The sequence below is a fragment of the Alligator mississippiensis genome, chromosome 2 (genome assembly GCF_030867095.1).
Source record: "Alligator mississippiensis isolate rAllMis1 chromosome 2, rAllMis1, whole genome shotgun sequence".
Taxonomy (NCBI): Eukaryota; Metazoa; Chordata; order Crocodylia; family Alligatoridae; genus Alligator; species Alligator mississippiensis.
The window spans coordinates 282,376,382-282,394,660 of NC_081825.1; the positions used below are offsets into that span (position 1 = coordinate 282,376,382).

At 47.6% G+C, this 18,279-nt stretch overlaps 1 protein-coding gene across 1 annotated transcript in view; it reads left to right on the forward strand.

The window, feature by feature from the left end:
• Positions 1–18,253: 18,253 nt before the first annotated feature.
• Positions 18,254–18,279, forward strand: part of EML1 (EMAP like 1) — a 207,099-nt gene continuing 207,073 nt past the window's right edge. The window contains exon 1 of the mRNA XM_019481598.2: positions 18,254–18,273. The gene's annotated coding sequence lies outside the window, so the exon portion shown is untranslated. The remainder of the gene's footprint in view (positions 18,274–18,279) is intronic.

The following is an 18,279-nucleotide window of genomic DNA, read 5'->3' on the forward strand; positions in this document are numbered from 1 at the left end:
AATTACCCTGCCACAGGCAGTCCACCACACCATCCAACCCCCAGCAGGGTGCAGTTTCAGGTCTTACCCAGAACCAACAGGAACCTACTCCATCCCCTTAGTTCCTACACTGACCTTCAGGTGTTCCAGGAACTGTGGTCTTTTGGCTGGCAGATATTGCTCCTCCAGCTCCCCAGATGTAATGGCTGGCCCTGCTCCCAGGGTCTGGGCTTATACACACCCTGCCCAGCCCTCTTCCAATCAGGTGGCTGCTTGCAGTCAGGTGACCACCTAATTGGGCCTGCACTCACATGTCAGCTACTTCATAGCCTGCCTGATGTTCTTAAAGCACCAGGCACAAACAGTGCACTGCCACACTCCTCCCTGCTTAACTTCTTGGCCATGGGGTTATCTAATGCATGGTCAGTTTTGTTCCCGGCCAGTGCACCATTGTGACAGGGGGAGTCCCTGGGCATCCACAGAGATTGATGCCACCCCACCACCCCCATTCTATGACAGTCTGCACTCACTTTCCTGCCACGCCTTGATGAAAATCAATGAAAATGCAGGAGGCTTCCCTAATTGCAGCCCTGGTGTACTGGACCAAATACACAGCTCCAAACCAACCCTACAGCATGTCCCATGCCTTGCAGATAGCATCCAAATCTACTCCTACTTCCACGGCCTGTCACTGGGCCACACTCAGCCTCTGTCCATACAGACCTCAGGTCCCTCTAGGTGGACCTTGGCCCCTCACTGGACCACTCCCCTGGCCCCTCACTGGACATCTCTGGGTCATGCACTCACTCCGCCCCATCTCTGGGCCACAGCGATAAACAAGTGTTGCATAACATATTTAAGAACTTTTGCTCATGTGATAAATTGACATACAGACCTGTATAGTGAATTTCTCTATTTGTCAACAGACTAAATTTTGTTGATAGGTCTGATAGACCTATGAGAACTTTGAGATCTGTAGATGGAAAGTGCTGTAGAGTAAGGCATACGCAAGCAGTGAGGCTGCTGCAACATGCTGTAATTATAGCGTGTCAGAGCAGACTGAAGTAATCAAGTCTGCTGGACTGTGGTAATTACTAGGCTCCAGCAGACTCCAAAGTCTCGTGTATCAGTGTCCCCGCACTTCTAAATGGCAGCGGGGGTGCCATTTTGAAGTGCAGGAACACTGGTACACAAGATGCTCTGGACACTTTAATTAGAGGGACTCTTGAAGCTGCCCTAATTAAAGTGCCCCTTCCCCCACAACTCCTGAAGCACGTGTATAAATGTCCTTATATTACATTATAGCAGAGGCAGCCAGTGTTTAAGCTTCATAACTCCTCTCTCAACCTACTTCAGTGTCTGAACTCTGACCTACAGAGGCCATGTAAGGGGTAATAGGCTTGTTCATTCCCTATTCCCACTGAAACTTGGCCTTTTAAAGGGACATTGCCAACTAGGTCGCAGGCTTCAATTCACTGTGGTGGTGTTTCCCAAGAAGAGGACACTTTCACAATCAAAGTTCCTCCCAAGCCATCCCTGTTGCCAGACATCACTGATGGATGTTTCAAAAGAAGCAAAAGATTCTGCATGTGAACAGGGTCATACTGAATCTAAGAGAAAAATTCATCAACACCAAAGGGAATCCTTTTTCCTACTGTTCATTCAACTCTGATTCCATTAGCAGTTCCTTAATTCAATCTGTCACCTTTCATGGTAGACCTTGACTTTGCATCTTAAAGATCTGAAAACTCAAAACAATTGCTATATGTCCACACCACCATTTGGTGCACTTTACTATCAGTGGTTCCGAAGACTTTGAAGTTGGAAACTGCAAAATGTCTTTACCAATGATGATTTAGTTCAAACCAAGATTGCTATAGATGGCCAGGGGTCTGATCATTTACATGCCTTCTGCTGGCCTTTAAAGCCCATTGTAGTCAGTATGTGCCAGTGGATACAATACAGTTTGCTTCAATCTGAGGAACAGAGAAAAATGATAACCACTGGGATATCTCCATGTAGTCACTGCTAGCAAGATATGATTTCTTTTTTTAAATGGTGGCCAATTTATTCTATGCCCTGCTGAATGACACTGTCTTTCTTGATTTAAGTGTGCACATGTAGAAAAGATCAGAGGTGGAAGTCAAAAGAGGGTGCAGCCTTATTCATTAAAAGATGCCAGTTTTGGGGGCCTGTTAATGCTCCATGTTTTTAATGTCCACTGTGGGCCCACTTTTAATAAATCTAATTCTTTCAAAGGGGTGTGGGACGGTCATCTCTTCAGAGCCTGCTCTTTGTGGCCTTCTGATTAGTATTGAACTGCACAAAAGGAGGGTGGGTTTCCCTCCCCCTTTATAAGACGTTTCAATATACCCAGTATGATCCCATAATTCTTGATGTCTGCCACCTCAACCTTCTTTATTACTGAACTGAAATCTTTGGTCATGGACTGTGGCAATTAGTCCCCACAGCACTTACAATGTCTAACCAGAGTGATGGCTTTTCCCTTCTGAAAGGATGACATTACCCCTTCTTAATTCCTCCCGGGACATTCCAGCCCTCGAGCCTTTTGTCAGTTAACCTTGGAGATCCAAGCTGTCTGGGGAAGATATTGATTCTTTTCAGCTCCTCCTCCCTGCCCAGTAAAGCTGATTTATAGGAATTTTGGTAGGAATTGCTGAAAACCTGGCAGAGTTCATTCATTTGTAAATCTTTCAAGGCCTGCCTCATTGCAGAGACCGTCTGTCTCCTTGAATGTTATTTTTGCAGCTGCCAAACCTTATAGATTTTCTAGACTCTTGCTGGCTCCTCAGACCTACCACTTGATACCATAATATTTACATTCAGGGCTTGAAGATCCTTTTTCCATGAGGGCTGTGCAAACTAATATCAGCTACAGAAGAACATAAAGGACTTAATTCTGTCCCTGTGAAGTGAATTGTAAACCTGTCCTTGAAGCCAGTGGCAGCTGGATGAGGCCGAAATTTTTAGTAAATCTTTTTTTTCTACTTCAGTTCCCCTTGAGACTACTCATTTACACCTGGAACATTTTGACAGGTAACTCCAGTTAACACTAATTGTGATTATGCATGGAAATTCACTGTATGCTAATACAAGAGACTACGCTGATTTGTCTGTCCTGGGCAAAACTCGCAAACTGTGCTGGTGAGCATTCACTCCCATTTATCACTGAGTGCAATAGGGCAGGCTCATGACTCTATTGTGTTTGCCTTCTGTGAATGTCAGTGCAAACAAATTTCACTTCGAGAAATGCTTGCGGCAAGTGTGTCTTAGAGCATGCACGCTCTACTTGAATTCCAATGGGATGTCAGTTGCTTCTGCCAACAATAATTGCTACAGCTAGAAGCCAATCCTAACTTTCAAATGGTAGTTTGCATTAATATTTTCTGCATTTTATTTCAATGGCCTTTTGTAACTCCTCCCCAGAGGAGCAGCTGCTTATAAATAGATGGGACTAAAATACTACTGAGACTTTCAGACTACCCACTCTTTCCTTCTTGAAGATAAATCCTATTCCAAGTCTTTGATCTTCTTATTTTATTTATAGTATATTGCCATTTTTGCATAAAGCATATTCTTTGTGAGGCAACAATACCACTGGTGAGATACACATTTCTTGGAGGCAGCTGAAATTTTCCCCCTCATTTTCTCTTTGAATGTGCAAAGTTATATTCTCTGCTGCCGGATTGGTGTCACCTGACATAGATAATCTTCTAATCTTCTCTCTAGGGTGACATCAGAGGAGATGATGGAGACATTTTCTCTCCTGAATACTAAGCTCAGATTCCATTGCAACCAATAAGCATCTGGCTTAAAAACAATTCCCCACCATGCAAAAATATAAAGTAAAACCTGTTCTAATAGCAAAGTCTCATAGCTCTAAAACTAGTGTAAATTCCACTGTATATATTACATATTTGCAGCAGTTAGTGTTATTCTATCTCTATTGTTTCCTGTCTGAATATCTTCTGTGGCTGTTATCTTCCTTCCTTTTTCTTCACTAACCCTTTTTCCTTATTTTAGAAAATACCCTTTCATGCTTCTGCATGGGTTACTGTCAACCTTACAAATTACCTTGCATGGAGAATATTACTCTCCTTTTCCTATCAAGCTGAAAACACAACAAGTTCATGTCAAAAGATAGTCCTAAAATAAAATCCCAGTTATTGGAACTTACTGGTCATAAATTGAGTCTCAACCTGCTTGCTTTTCTCAGGCAAAATTCCCATTGACAAAGGAGCAGAGGATCAGGCTTGTAGAAGAGTTATTTTATGGTCATCTCTTTGCTGCACTAGTAGTAAAGAACTGAAACTTAAGTTTCACTGTCTAGACAAAAGGTAAGATTGAGTCTATGGGCGTTTGTAGATGATACTTTTTAGCGGGTTTAAAGCAGGTTAAATGCCTTTTGCACTGCTTTAATGGCATTGCTGTTTGCAAATTTGGCGGTGTATTGCACGTTAATTCCAGCTGCTGTAGCACATTTGGCAGCGTACTGCGCCTTAAATTACTTTGGGACGCAGCGAATGACTTTGGGGCGCTGCAAAGTAAAATACCTCCGAGGAGCTTTAGTTTCCTACTCCACAGATGCGGAGGGAAGCACTGGGCTCTGTGCAGCTCAGGGGTTGTGCAGGCAGACCGGCAGCAGCCTGTGCAGGCAGGCTCAACAGAAGGAAAATAAAAGCGGCGAGCCTGATCTTCCCCTGCCCCGGTGCCTGCCTGCCTGTCTGATCTGCGCAGGGGCCTGGTGCTTCCCTCTGTGGCTGCAGTGCCCCCGGGACTGTCCAAGCTGGGTGCACGTGGGCAGGTGCCACCTCGGGGGGCCACCACTGCTGCGAAGGGAAGCACCAGCCCTCCCCTGCAGCTCAGGGACCGCTCTGCCCACCAGCAGCTCACTCTCCCCTTTCTGTTACTGGACAGGCAGGTAAGGATCAGGCTCTGACAAGGGTGTACACGACACAAAGGTTTACTTCGCCCTAAACTGAAACAGTGTTTTTAAAAAGCCGCTGCTTCAATTTAGGGAGAATTAAACCCTTGTGTCGTGTACAAATGCCCTATGGCTCTGACTCAATACAAGGAGCTGGATAACAAACTGACCTCCAGCCCTTTGCATTCTTCTGCTGGTATAAAGCAGTAGCATAACTAGGGCAGGGTGAGCAGGGCACCAGAATGGCCCTGGGAAGCCCGTGACAAAAGAAATCAGGCAGACAGAAGCTACAGAAGTTGCTTTATATTGAAATGTCTTCATCTTACTACTCATGCAGTGAGGGGTCAGTTTTTCACCCGATTAGCTATTTTGAAGTTGTCTGCAGCTATGCACTTGTGTTTGGTCACAGCTATAAACTGTTTTTGTGGCCAGATAGGGCCAGATCGGGCAAAAATTGTCACTTCTGTTTGTGCCCAGGGCGTTGGGAGCTTGCACTCAACCCCCTGTGCAGATGTCAGTAGAAGGCATGCTATGGCTGGGGTAGAAGAAGGCATCTTAGTAAATATAGGGCCTCCATCTATTTGTGTATCTGGAGGGTTGTTATGAAACTGAAGATGCACTTATGCATATTTTATGTTAGTGTACCTTGAAAGACAGCAGTAATGTTTCTCCTGATTTACATTTGTGTAAATGAGAGGGGAATCAGGCCTCTCATTTCACCACTGACATTAGTTAGTATGTTTGTTCAAGGAAAAATGTCTTTATTAACCAATCTGTAATTTTGCCTGCCAAGGAAACAAAGAGTGGATAGTGGAAGAAAAGCATGTCTGTCTGAGAATGGATAACTTGTTCTTTGCTGTGGAGAGCTGGTGCTGTCTCCTTCACAAGCGCCTGATGCATACAGTAAACTTGCCTGGAGATACTTTTAACTTTCAGGACTGATTTTTCTGTTTAATGTGCTAAATGTATGGTACTGATATAGTGAGGTGAATGTGCCAACAGCTAATTTCAGCCAACAGCTTCTTTCCTTTCCATTTCTCAGCTTCTCCCCTCCCCAATTTCTTATTTGGTCCTGTGAATCTTGCTGTACCGAATAGCCAGGAATCTCTTCACGCAGCTGAAAAAAAAATCCAACTGAATTTGCATAAATTAGAAGGGGAAAATGCATTTCTGTTATTTTCTATTTAAACTGCATGGAAATCACACTGATGCAAGATATAAACCCCTGCAGAATTGGACTGGACTGTAAAATGCTTGGTTCAATCTCAGCGAAAATTGCAAATGTAATAATCAGATCTGACTTGATTAACTAAAGAAATCATTCTCACTCACTGTGATTGCCCTCTGCCAGGAAAGATAAATGGAGAGGGAATGAGAACAATTTATCTGGACCGGTAGATCAGTGATGAGATTAGCTGAGCCCTTCCACAAATGATTCTGGAGCCTCACCAGCCTGACTCAAGCAGAATGTGAGGTCCTGCCAGTGAAAATCACAGCTTTCTTAATAGCATGAGTTGTTTGGATTAATGCAGATACATCCATGGCTGGAAATAGGGTGTATTCCCCATGAAGGGAAGGCCCACAGGTCTGATTCTGCAAATGCCTAGGATTGTGTGACAGGGCACTGTTGGTGCCTGCCACTTTAAGAGCAGAGCCAAGCAGCCAGCAGGTGCTTGATTGTGGTGGCCATTTTAGACCTCTGGCCGCCTATATAAAGAGAGCAGTTTGCTGCAGGCAGGCCAGACAGTAACATTGCCTGGCTATAAGATTGCATGCAGTATTCTGGAGGTAAGGGCAGGAGCTGTAGGGGATAGTTTGGAGGTCCCTGGTCCTGGGCATCACCTAAAGCTGCACCCTGCTGGGAGTGGGTGGCCTGGTGGGACTCTCAGTGGTGCAGGATCCCCCAGGAAATGCCAGGCATTACCACCCTGGTGAAAGGCAGGTAGGGGTGCCTTAACCCCAGCCCTCACCTTTGGGTAGGTGATTTATCATCAGAGGTAGTTGGGGGCCAGGCATGGCTGTAGCCACCTGAGCCCTGTGGGGTGCAAGACCCTGAGAAGAGGTAGCTGGGGCCAGGCATGGCAGTGGCTACCTGAGCCCACTGGGGAGGGAAGCCCTGTAGCCCTGGTGAGGGGGTGGAGATGGTGGGAGCCCTATGTGAGGGGAGTAGGCCAGGGTATTTCTTTGGATGCCTGGGGCTGTAGTTTGGTTTGGCGGCCGAGTAAGGGGGCTCAGAGAGATAGGGGCAAGTCCTGACCCCAGTAAGTCCTCCACCACTGGGAGGCCGAGTGTGGGTTGAAAGTAAGACCTGTAGTCGAGTGCAATGACCTGCTGCTCCAGGCGGGGAGTGAGTCCCCGTGAGACCCTGGAGCACCAGTTGTGGTGTGGGTTAAGAGTGCTCCGGTGAGGGGTGGCCCCAGAAAGGGGCAGAGAGGAGGGGGCGGGTGTGGAACCCCGGTGACAGGGGAGCTAGAGGGCGGGGAGCCCAGCTTGTATGTGTGAGTTTATAGAGTTGCCCCAAGGGAGGCCAGGGCAAGCAATTGGGCCCAGTTGGGTAACTGGCTGGCCACTACCCCAGTGAGGGTTGCAGGAGAGGCCCAAAAGACGGTAAGTCTGCCACCCAAGGTACGAGCTAGCTAAAGCCTATGGCCTAAGGGGCCCGCTCCAAGAGGGAGCAAGGCAGTACAAGTTGTCGAGGCGTGAAAGAGACCCTGTGAGGGAGCAGAGTGTGAAAGGTCCTAGTGAGAGGAGGGTGGTATGAATGTGTATGCATCTGAGGCCTGACAACAAGGCCTAAGCTTGGCCTGGCTGTAGACCGGGAGCATTGTCATCTGGATGCCATCTGCGAGGCTCAGGTTGCAGTGTAGGGGAGGAATGGAGCTGCAGATAGAGCCCCCTGGCATCGGAGCAAGAATGGGCAGCCTCCCACCTTAATTAACAACATAATTGTCAATAAGGCATGACAGGAGAGAGAGGTAGGTGGTGTGCCCAAAGGCAGGTGGGGAAACTAGCACTGCGGCAGGTCAGGGACCCCCACTTTGCCACACTATGCTTCTCAGAGGCTTAGTTGAGCAGTTCTGTGCCCTTGGCAGCATTGATACATGGGGGGTGGAATCTACTTTCTGCCCACCCCCCCCCCCGACAGGTTGGTACCTGGGATGGCTGCCCCAGACATGCCCCTGTAAGTATGCTACTGGTGCAACTGCTCCAGTGGGCAAAGTGATGTGCCTACGTTTACAGGACTGGACCCTCAAACTGTGAGTAAAATTTTTCATAAGGGCCTACATGATTTAGGAGCTCAATACCAGATTTGCAAAGGTATTTGGGCATCTAAAAACGCAGATAGATGCCTAGTGAAATTTACAAATGTATCAAACTCATTTGAGATGCATCTCCTTCCCAGTTCTTGGACTGCCATCTGTACAACAAGTCCCATCTGCTTTTGCTCAGGCACACAAAAACCCAGCAATTAGGCAGAGTAGATGTCTTAAGAGGAAGACAGAGCCATCTGCTCTGCCTAAATGCCTGTCTATGAGCACCTGAGCAGTAACAAATGGTCAGCAGCAGTCTAAGAACTGGCAAGGAGACCTCCTAGCCATGCTGTGACGGGATGGGATTCCAGGGGGAGCCATGATACCCCCTGGTGGCCACGAGGCTCCTGTCCTTCTCTGGAGCCTTGGGTACCGACCCTTCTCTCGCCTTCATGCCTTGATTAAATTATTTTCTGCCATAGAAGGCAGGCTGCCCCCAGGGTCCAAGAGTGAGCCCTAGCCAACTTTGGCCAGTGGGTCCCTCCCATACCCAACTGAAATCCATTCCTGTTACTCAAACTATAAGTGGCCCCCCTTGGCCCCGTCCATGCCCGAGGGTGCTGGTAGCCTTAAGGGCTATTTCACTGAGTTGCCAGTTACTCACTTGCATAGGCTTTGGTCTTCTTAGCCTTAGCATACAACTTACTTTGGCTGTAGACTGGTAGCCTAGGCCCACTGGCTCTGGCCTGGCCTTTCAGTCTCAGCCCTCTGAGCGTCAGCTCCAGGTGTCTCGGCCTTAGACACTTTGTACCTTGCACCCCTGACCCTCACAGGACTCAAAACCCCCTTGTTGCCTCCTTTCCTCCCCTATCAGTCATCCCCAGTCCTCCAGTATAAGCTAGAACAAATTGCTTTAAATTCAATCTACCCTCTGGGTCAATAACTTCCCTGAAGGCTACAAGTCCCTAGTCCTCTGCTTGCATCTCTCATGAACAGCCTGGATGGTGGTCAGTCCCTCTCTGCAACCATCCTGCTCAGGAGCTCTTCTCCCTGGGGCCTACAGGGCCAGACCAACTGACTAGACTCGGGCACTAGCCTTATGTGCCTTAAAGCCCCACCTCTCCTGGCAGGTGGCCCTTCAACTACCCACAGGGATTTTCATCTTGGCCTGATGGCTGGCCTGCCTTTCTCATTGGAGGCTTAGCTGAGCTGGCTGCAGCTCTTTGATCCTCAGCAGCCTAGATACCTGCCCCGTGTAGCTTACTGCTTGCAGCTAGCTCCCAGGATAGTTGCTCCCCCATCCCATGTAGTCCCTATCCTATTGCCATGGGTCTGGCTACTTTAACTGCTAGAGAGCTAGCTGCTAGAGCCTGCTTCCTACATGGCCAGCTTAGCCTGTGGCAGAATCCCTTAAAGTAACAGGAACCCCTGGCTCCCTGTTACACCTGCCCTTTGGTGCCTCACAGAAGTCACCAAAGTGACTGGTTGCCTCTCTAGGTACCAAAATACCTGAGCCAGTGGGCCTTAAGTTCCTGAGTGAAGTTTTGTCGTGGCCCTGACATCTGGTAGACAATATGTATTATTCTGTATACTCATCCATACCCTACCAGGAAAAAGCAATCTCATCTAATTTTTATTATTTACAATTTTAGAATATTTTATAACTTAATCTTATAGTATGTTCTCTAAGACAAAATCAACACTATCTGTTTTATGATTACAATATGTATTTTTAATGTAGGTTTCTCCTTTGCTTTTTATCTGCTTTCAGGCTTGGATTTTCATAGAAGCTGAAAGGAAACGTGGCTATGAAACATCCCTCCAAAAGTGAATCCAGAATCTGACCATCCTTGGGAAGCATTACAAACCGCCTACTTGGAGAAAACTTACCCACAGTGAGATTCCCAATTCAAGTACCCTATTTGTGCTCGGATTACTCTCTGCTCAGAGTATGTGTTGGGAGTAAGGTTTGAAGCTGGTAAAGCAAGATAGGCTAAAGATTTCATGCAGTCCATGAGGGCCTCTGCCTTTGCTACTGCTTTTACATGGAAGGCACTCAAAGCTGGGTCTAATTTGTTCTTGGGGCAGCCTCAACTTAGGTGTTTCAATGCCAAAATATTAAGTGCATTGTTCCAGAAGGAAGATCCAGATCAACAAGTTTAAGTACCTCAGATTGCCATAAAGTCAATGGGAAAGTAAGCCACTGTCGTGGAAACACATGCAGCATAGTTTTGGGTCAGGTCAGCAGAAGCTTTTATTTAAAAGAAACTATAGCTGTAGGGGGAGTTCCAAAGTGACATGGATTTCCCAAGCACTTGGAAGGGGTCCCCCCCCCCCCCCCCCCCAAGAGCAAAATCAGGAGGCTTATATACTTTTTAACAGTTGCTTACAACTCACGTGATCATATAGTGAAATTAGCATGAAAATCGGCTATAATATTACTTCATTATTTTTTTTTTTTTGCTGTAATCAGGATGGGAACTAACGGGGGAGGTGAGATTAGTTCACAAACCTCCTTGCACCTGGAAATTAACTTTGTATATACTTTTTTTTTTGCTACCTTCAAGGCCACGGTGAGCAAAGCAGTTGCAGAGGAGTTACAAAAAACAAACACTTGCCCTTATCCGTTCTACTGTACAGAGCCAGCAATTCTACACAAAGCGGTTATGTCATCTTATAACTAAAATAATCAAAGTTTAAGGCATATATTTTTTCTGATTCCACACCACCTCCAAAGAGCAATCCAGAGCATTGAGGCTCTGAGCAGGGAGATGCCTATTGCAGGCTAACAGGAAATCCCAGCTATCTCGTCCTGAGATGCAGAGTGCCCAGCAGGGAGGTGCCTGATTTGCACTGACAGCAAGCAAAACCCTCCACCCAACACTCACTCTTGAACCCTGGTGATGGTCATGCCCACTTATACACTAGCCTTATGGTTTGACCACTTCCCTCTGCCCCACTGCACCACAACATGTGGGTGCCCTAGGCTGGGGGCTTCCCCCTCCAGTAAGCTGCATCATCCTGCCCTATCCCTTAGGCAGGGGCAGAAAGAGGAAGCTGGAGGGATTCTAGAGCTCCTGATTGCTGCTGCAGCCAGATGGTGGGATGGGCAGAGTGGTGGCCAGGTGAGAGCCCTGGGGGCCACAGATTAACTCCTTGTCGGCCATATGCAGCCTGGGAGCCACAAGGTGGACACCCCTGCACTAATAGATGGCTACTTCCCACTGAATCCAAGGGGCTTCATTCTCTCTAGAAATCCCAGACTACAGCTGCTATCAATAAATATTTAATATTCTCATATTAGCTTTAATAACTAGCAAAATAATGCGCACTGATTTTTTTTTCTTTTCTTTTTATCCCTTAACTCAAATTATAGCTCCTGCATTTAGTGCCATTCCAAATAACCAGGCTTTACTCATAACTTCCTGACGTGTTCACCTTTCCTGCTTAAATTTTCCAGGCTTGGTCTGTGTCCAATAAGGAGACTTATTTCCTCAAGAAAAAAAAAAAATGGTTCTCCTCCATCCTGAGTGTGAATAAAGTGTAAATAGAGAGTTTTCACCCTGAACAGAAAATGCAATTGTTTCCTAAAACCACTTTATAGCCAAAATGGCTGGAAGGTAGAAAGCCACATTTGGATAGGAGTTCTTCTCATGGAAGATGCATGCTTAAGAATGTATAAGCAAACATCATTTTTAATATGACCATGTTACTATCCCATATGCCTGCCCCAGAGGGGGTCTAGAGGGCTATGGTCATGTGGCTACGCCTTCCTTCTGGACTATATGCCTCCATGGGAGCCACTATGGACTTCTTTAAAATTCATAAGGCACGTATGGTGAACTTCAGTCCCCTTTCCCTCCATGTTCAGAGGCAGGTACCCCCTCCCCCTTCTATCCCTCCCTGACTTGTTGCTGCTTTCTTTGCTGTGCTAGAGTGGAGGAAAACTTCAAAGCCACTTCTGCCTGCTCCAGCCAGGCTGTGGGCAGCTGGGAACAGCTATGCCACCAAAGGACAGGGGCATGGGTTTCCCCCATCCTGCCTTTCTCCCCCCTGGAGCTGGCACAGGGCCCCAAACATTGCTGCTGCTGCTCCCAGCTGAGCCCAGCCCCCCCACAGACTAGCTGGCATGGTGAGGAGCAGCTTTGAAGCTGCCCCAGGACAGTGGGGAAAGCAGTAGTGGTAGGTGGCAGAGGTGAGGGGGACAAGGGGGAGGAGAGAAACGCATGCCTCTGAGCATGGAAGGGAAGGGTGGGGGAGTCTTACTTCTTTTGCTGACTTCAAAAGAATCCCCAGAGACTCCCACAGCACAGTCTACCTGCACCAGTGGGTGAGGGGGCAGGAGGCTGAAAGCAGGGGTGGCTGCACTTCTGCAATGCAGAGGGGCTGCTCCCACATCCTCCCCGGATCCACCCCTGGCCTGCCCTGCATAAGCGTTTTTGCACAGGGTTTTCACGAAAGCCCAGTAGAAATTTTGAACAAGTCTGCGGATCTGCCCCTTTGACCACATTCCTGCCAATGTTAGAGCATGGGTTAGCTTGCTTCTTGGGAGTAGTTCCACTGACTAAAATGATACTGGTGTATGAGTGCTTGGAGAAGTGAGAGCTATTGAATCTAGAGGGCCCACAACTCCCCCCCAAGCCCTGTGAACTGCGATGTGGTGCCCCTGGGAACCACTCCTCCCACCCCGTGTGCTGAGATTGAGTCCTGGGGGTCTAATACTACCCCCTCCTGACTCCCCACACTCGGATAAGGCCACACTGGCCATAGGCTTGGCACTGCCCTCATCTGGCTCTGTGCACTGGGGCTGGGCACTGGATTCAGCATGCAGGACCTGGGGCTCCCCATGGATCCAGAAATCTGGCCACCAAATCTCTGGACCCAGAAATTTCGCCACAAGATAAATGTCACTGTGTCATGGGCAATAGTTGTAAAGGATCCAGTGGCACTCCACATGTGTGTGTAGCTAATATGACTATAATGGAAAATGCACAGCAGTTGCACACAGGGCTCAGGAGAGCTGCAAGGCCATTTGTAAGGAGCACAAGAGGCAACTGGCTTCTGATGTTTGCCAGGTAGAGGAAAGCAGAATTCTGAAAGCTGGCCCAGGTGAGGGTTCCTTTCATGTTCAGGTCTCCCCCACATTTACGTGTGCAGAAGTGGAGCTCAGTCACCTCCATGCAATCACCTCCCTTCCTTCTAGCTAACAGAAGGCACTCTCTGAGTCTGGGGTTCATGTGGAGGAGGAATGGGTAAGTTAGATAGGATGCTTATAGTCCCCACTAGAACCATACACCATGGAACAGAAAATACATCATGGATCTAAATTAGTAGTTCCCAACATGGTGCCTGTGGGTGCCATGGCATCCCCTGAGGTTTATTCAGGTGCCCATGTGCATTTTCACGATCAGTAAAAATCATTATTCCAACAAAAAATGCTATCATATTGGTGCTCCCTGCTTTTTCTTTTAAATTCTAATGTGCCCTTGGTCACATAAGTGATGGGAACCCCTGGTCTAAATGATCCTCTATGCATAACGAGCATCTCTTATACTGTAATTTCATTGGCAGACTTAAGGGTTGCTGCAGCCGGGAGAAGCTCCAATGGAGCTTCAGGCTATCCATGAGAAGGGGCCCTCAATCTAGAGCAGGGGCAGGCAAGGTTTTTTTGGCCGGAGTGCCGAAAAAACCACAATGTCTACCTTGGAAGGTGCCGGAGTGCTGGCACACCACAAAAACAAAACTGGGGCAGGGGGGCAGAGTGGGGGTCATGGCAGGATGCACTGCATATTTAATACAGTTAATAATCATAAATGTTGCTTCTTTTTGTTTGTTTACAGTAAATACCAGGTTTCTTAAAATTTTAAAACTGGTGACAATAAACAAAACTGCATGTACTGCCTTTGTACATGTGGGTTTTTTTGTTCTGTCTTTTTCTTGTTAAGCATGTTGTGATGAGGGGGGAGAGAGGAGCAGGGAGCAGCAGGCACCAGGGGAGTGATCGTGGGCAGGTTGGCCTGGCCAGGCCCTTGGGAGGGCTGCAGTCGGAGGAGAGTGGGGGTCAGGCGGGGAGTGGGGGCTGCCCCAAGGCTCTGAAGACTCAGGCCACAGTGTTGGGGCCCAGCACCACTGGAGGTGGGGCCCAGTCAGACCACGCAGCTCCATGGGGATGGGGCGCAGCCACCCTGCCTGCAAAGGGATGCTGCCTGGCTGGGACAGGATGCTGGGTTCAGGGCGCTCCCTGCTTGGTCTCTATGCATGCCAGGTACAGTGTGAGTGGGAGCTGCAGCCACAAGCTGTTTCCCCTGGGCTCTGGGAACAGCTGCCGCTTAGGGCTGAGCTGGCTGGGACCCCGTAGCACAGCAGCTCTATGCAGTGCCTGTCCTGGCCCTGGCCCCTTGAAGGGAGCTATGGGTGGGCAAGGCCAGAGCCCTGGCAGGCTGGGGCAGACACGGTGGCTGTTCCCAGTGTCCAGGGGGCTCCTGTGGCCAGGCCCTTGCCCCAGGGATGGCTCTGCCCTGTTTGCACTGTGCCCAGCATGCAGGGAGGCTGATCCCAGAGCTGGAAGACCCCTGAGCCCGGCGTCCTGCCCCAGCCAGGCAGCATCCCCACATGCACAGGGTGGCTGCAGCCCATCCCTGAGAAGCTGCACGGGCTGGGCCAGGCCCCACCATAGGTGCCACTGGGCACCCCCCACCTGCCCGCCCACCACAGCTCAAACCCGCAGAGCCCCGGGGCAGCCCACACTTCCTTCCCAGCCCCTGCCTTCCTAAGGGCCCAACTGGGCTGGCTTGCCCACGGTGCCTCTTTCCATGATGCCCAGACCCTGCACTCGGCACTCTAGTGCTTCCCCACCCAGGTAGGACAGGGTGTCTGCTTGCCTGAGCACAAGGCTCTGCCACCCACTGGAAGCCTCCAGGGCAGCGACTCTGTACACCACCTGCCCCTGCCTCAGCCCCAGCCCTGTCCACCCACAGCTCCCTCCAGGGGTCAGCCGGGCTGGAGGGCGCAGCCTGGGAGCAAGGGGCAGGGGCAGTACAGCACACAGGCTCTGCCTCGGTGCCTGCCGCGGTGCTTGGACTTGTGGCTACATGGGAGAACCCAGAGCAGCAACTTAAAAAAAAAAAAATTAAACAATTTTCTTGCATGCCTCCCAGTTTCGGGAAAAATGTCTCCACGTGCCATTAATGGCACACGTGCCAATGGTTGCCAACGCCTGATCTAGAGGCTATGTGGAGGCACAGAGCCATCCCATGGATGGGCTTGGCCTTTTGCAATCCTCTTGGATTCCTCGTCATTTCTAGATACATTCAGCCATCAGTCACTCCAATTAAATAACAAGGAAGGACTCATCTCCTATGTCTATTTCTGTTTTCAGGATGGGATGTTTCAGGAGGGTAGCAAAAGAGATGGCAAAAGGCCTCCTGAGATGCTGGGTACAGGGCAATCTGGCGGCATCCAAATAACTCTACACTGATCCCAAATATCTCTAACTGTAAACAAAGTAACTGACTTCAGAATGAAACTCCTGTGGTTATTATTTTGTTAAATTCCTTAAAAATAAAGTGTAGGAAATTGGAAATTCCATGCAAAAAAATGAATGAGGGAACACTAAGGAGCCCTAACACGGTTTGGTATCAAGACATGTAACCTGCGCTCTGATTCCTGAAGTCTATCCAATATGCTGCTGCATGGGCCATATTATCAGCTAATGCTAATCAATGGAGCTATTTCACCAGCTGAAGATCTAGCCTGCAGTCTTTATACAGTGGCACACACCATTTCCCAAATAATACAATACCAGTATTTCCCTTGATGTTTGATATGCACTTGAAGCTTTTATATAAGTGAAACATACCAAATCATGAAAGTTTTAATGTGAAAAGTTGACAGTAAAGCATGCATTCCAAATTTATAACATTAAAAAGTATACAGTAGAGAAAAATACAGTAAATTACCTTGAACATGTAGCTCTCTGCATTTGCGGCTATTTTAGCTTCTTACTTACCAGCCTCATACCCTGAATAGCACATAAGCCATGCTCCACTGGTGGCTGACAGGAAAATACTAACAAAATTATTATGGTAAAATGAGTAAAGATGAGTATCTTTGTTAGAAGGAAAAAAAATCAGATCATACAAGAAGTCTAGGCCAACGTTTTCAAATCAGGGTGCCTAAAATTAAGTACCTGAATAAAAGCAGTTTGACTTTCAGAGGTGCTGACTATGAACAATTACTGCTGACATGAATGAAAACTGAGCCATTTTTTTTCCAAGGTGCCTCAGGGTATGGCAGCACAGACAAGCTGCTGTGACGTAAGGTAAAATACGAACTTACAGCACATCAGCTACTTCCCAGTAACTGCCTGTGTGCACACTTGCACCCTGAGGCAAATGCAAGATGGCTTTCCCCACAGTGACAGTGGGGTAAGCTAACCTCAAGTTTGCCACAGGGTAAGAGTGTATACTCAAGCAGCCACCATGGAGTAGCTGTCATACTGTATGTTGGCGCCCTCACTTACCTTACAACATCTTGTTCACATGCCAATACCAAAGTGTGAATTTAAGAGAGCAGCCAATACAATTTTAAAATGTGTCCTAAGTCCAAAGTGATCTGAGGGTATGTTACAGCAATACAAATAATGCAAGGATTAAAAAAGAACATTTTAAAATATGCTGTCTACAGTTGGGGCACTTAAAACATCTCTCCACAATTCAAACATTCGCCAGAGTCCAGGGATACTCCTCATTAAAGCAGGGGAATCCATTAGAACAAGAAGGGATGGAGAAAAGGCAGTCCTGTGGTTAGAGAGCTCTTTAGCTAGGGCTTGGATCCAGTTCCTTTCTCTGCAGCTCATGACTTGTGATTTTAGGCAAATCATTTAGTGTTCCTGCATCTCAGTCAGTGGGGAAAGGTTCCTGCTCGGCCTTCTCGGTCACAGTGCCTTACTCTGCATCGCTAACAGTGGTACACATGTAACAGAATAGATGATGCGTCTGAGCTGCACTCAGCATGCCCCGGGGGTGGAGTATCAGTTGTTTTCTGTCACTTTACCTTCTTCCTCTAAACTAGCAACTAGGGGCTAGTTTGGCACTGATGGAAGTGAAAGTAGCCTCAGGGTTGGGTCTGCTTTGCCAGACTACAGTATGCCTCACGTATCAAGCATGTTTCCCTATAGCAGGAGTTCCCCAGCAGGATGAAGGGGATAAGCAGGAACAAAGTCATCTCATCCATAGAGCTTAGAATCTCATGAAATGAGACAGGGATGCATTTGGTAGCTGTGTTGCCCTGAGACAAAAAGAGATGCAAAAATCTAGAACTCTTGGTTCAGAGATGATACCTTTTATGAGACGAACTAAGACATTGCAAAAAAAATTGTCTTTTTCTGCAAGCTTTCGGGCTTACATGCCCTTCATCAAATGAAAAAAAAAATGCAAAAATGAAATTTATTTCCTACCTATGGGGACTTTTTACCATCTTTAATTTTCCCTGAGCCTAAAGAAGGGCACGTAAGCCCGGAAGCTTGCAGAAAAAGACGGGTTTTTTTGCAATTTCTTAGCTGGTCTAATAAAAGGTATCATCTCTGAACCAAGAGTTCAAGATATTTGCATGAAATGAGGGGTGAGGTTAAATACAGGACTGTTCAGGACCATTTCTTTCCATTCAGTCTCCATGTGTCTAGATCTATAGATTACCAAGGCCACAGCTCCCCCATGTATCTGGAAAACAATGCTAACTTGCTGCCCCACATGCTTACTGGAGACCCAGGAATGTCCTGGCACTGCAGCCCCTACCACAGACTTCACCACATCACAATTAGTCAGTTTGTTCAGTGCAGATTTTCAGCTAAGCTCTTAAAAGCTGTTTCATAAATATTCTATGGCCTTTCAAATAGGGTAATGTGCCTCTGTGACATTAAAGAGGAAACTCCTGTGAAGGGGAGGGATGACAACAAATTTATCCACCAATAGCATGCTCTTTTGGCACAAAAGCACATTCTTATCTTTATATCCCATAATGAGAAGGCAGAGGCAGGATTGTTGCTCCAACTCTCAGAGCGGGTAGATGTCGAGTACAGGAGAAGGATAGCTATAAATGGTTAGT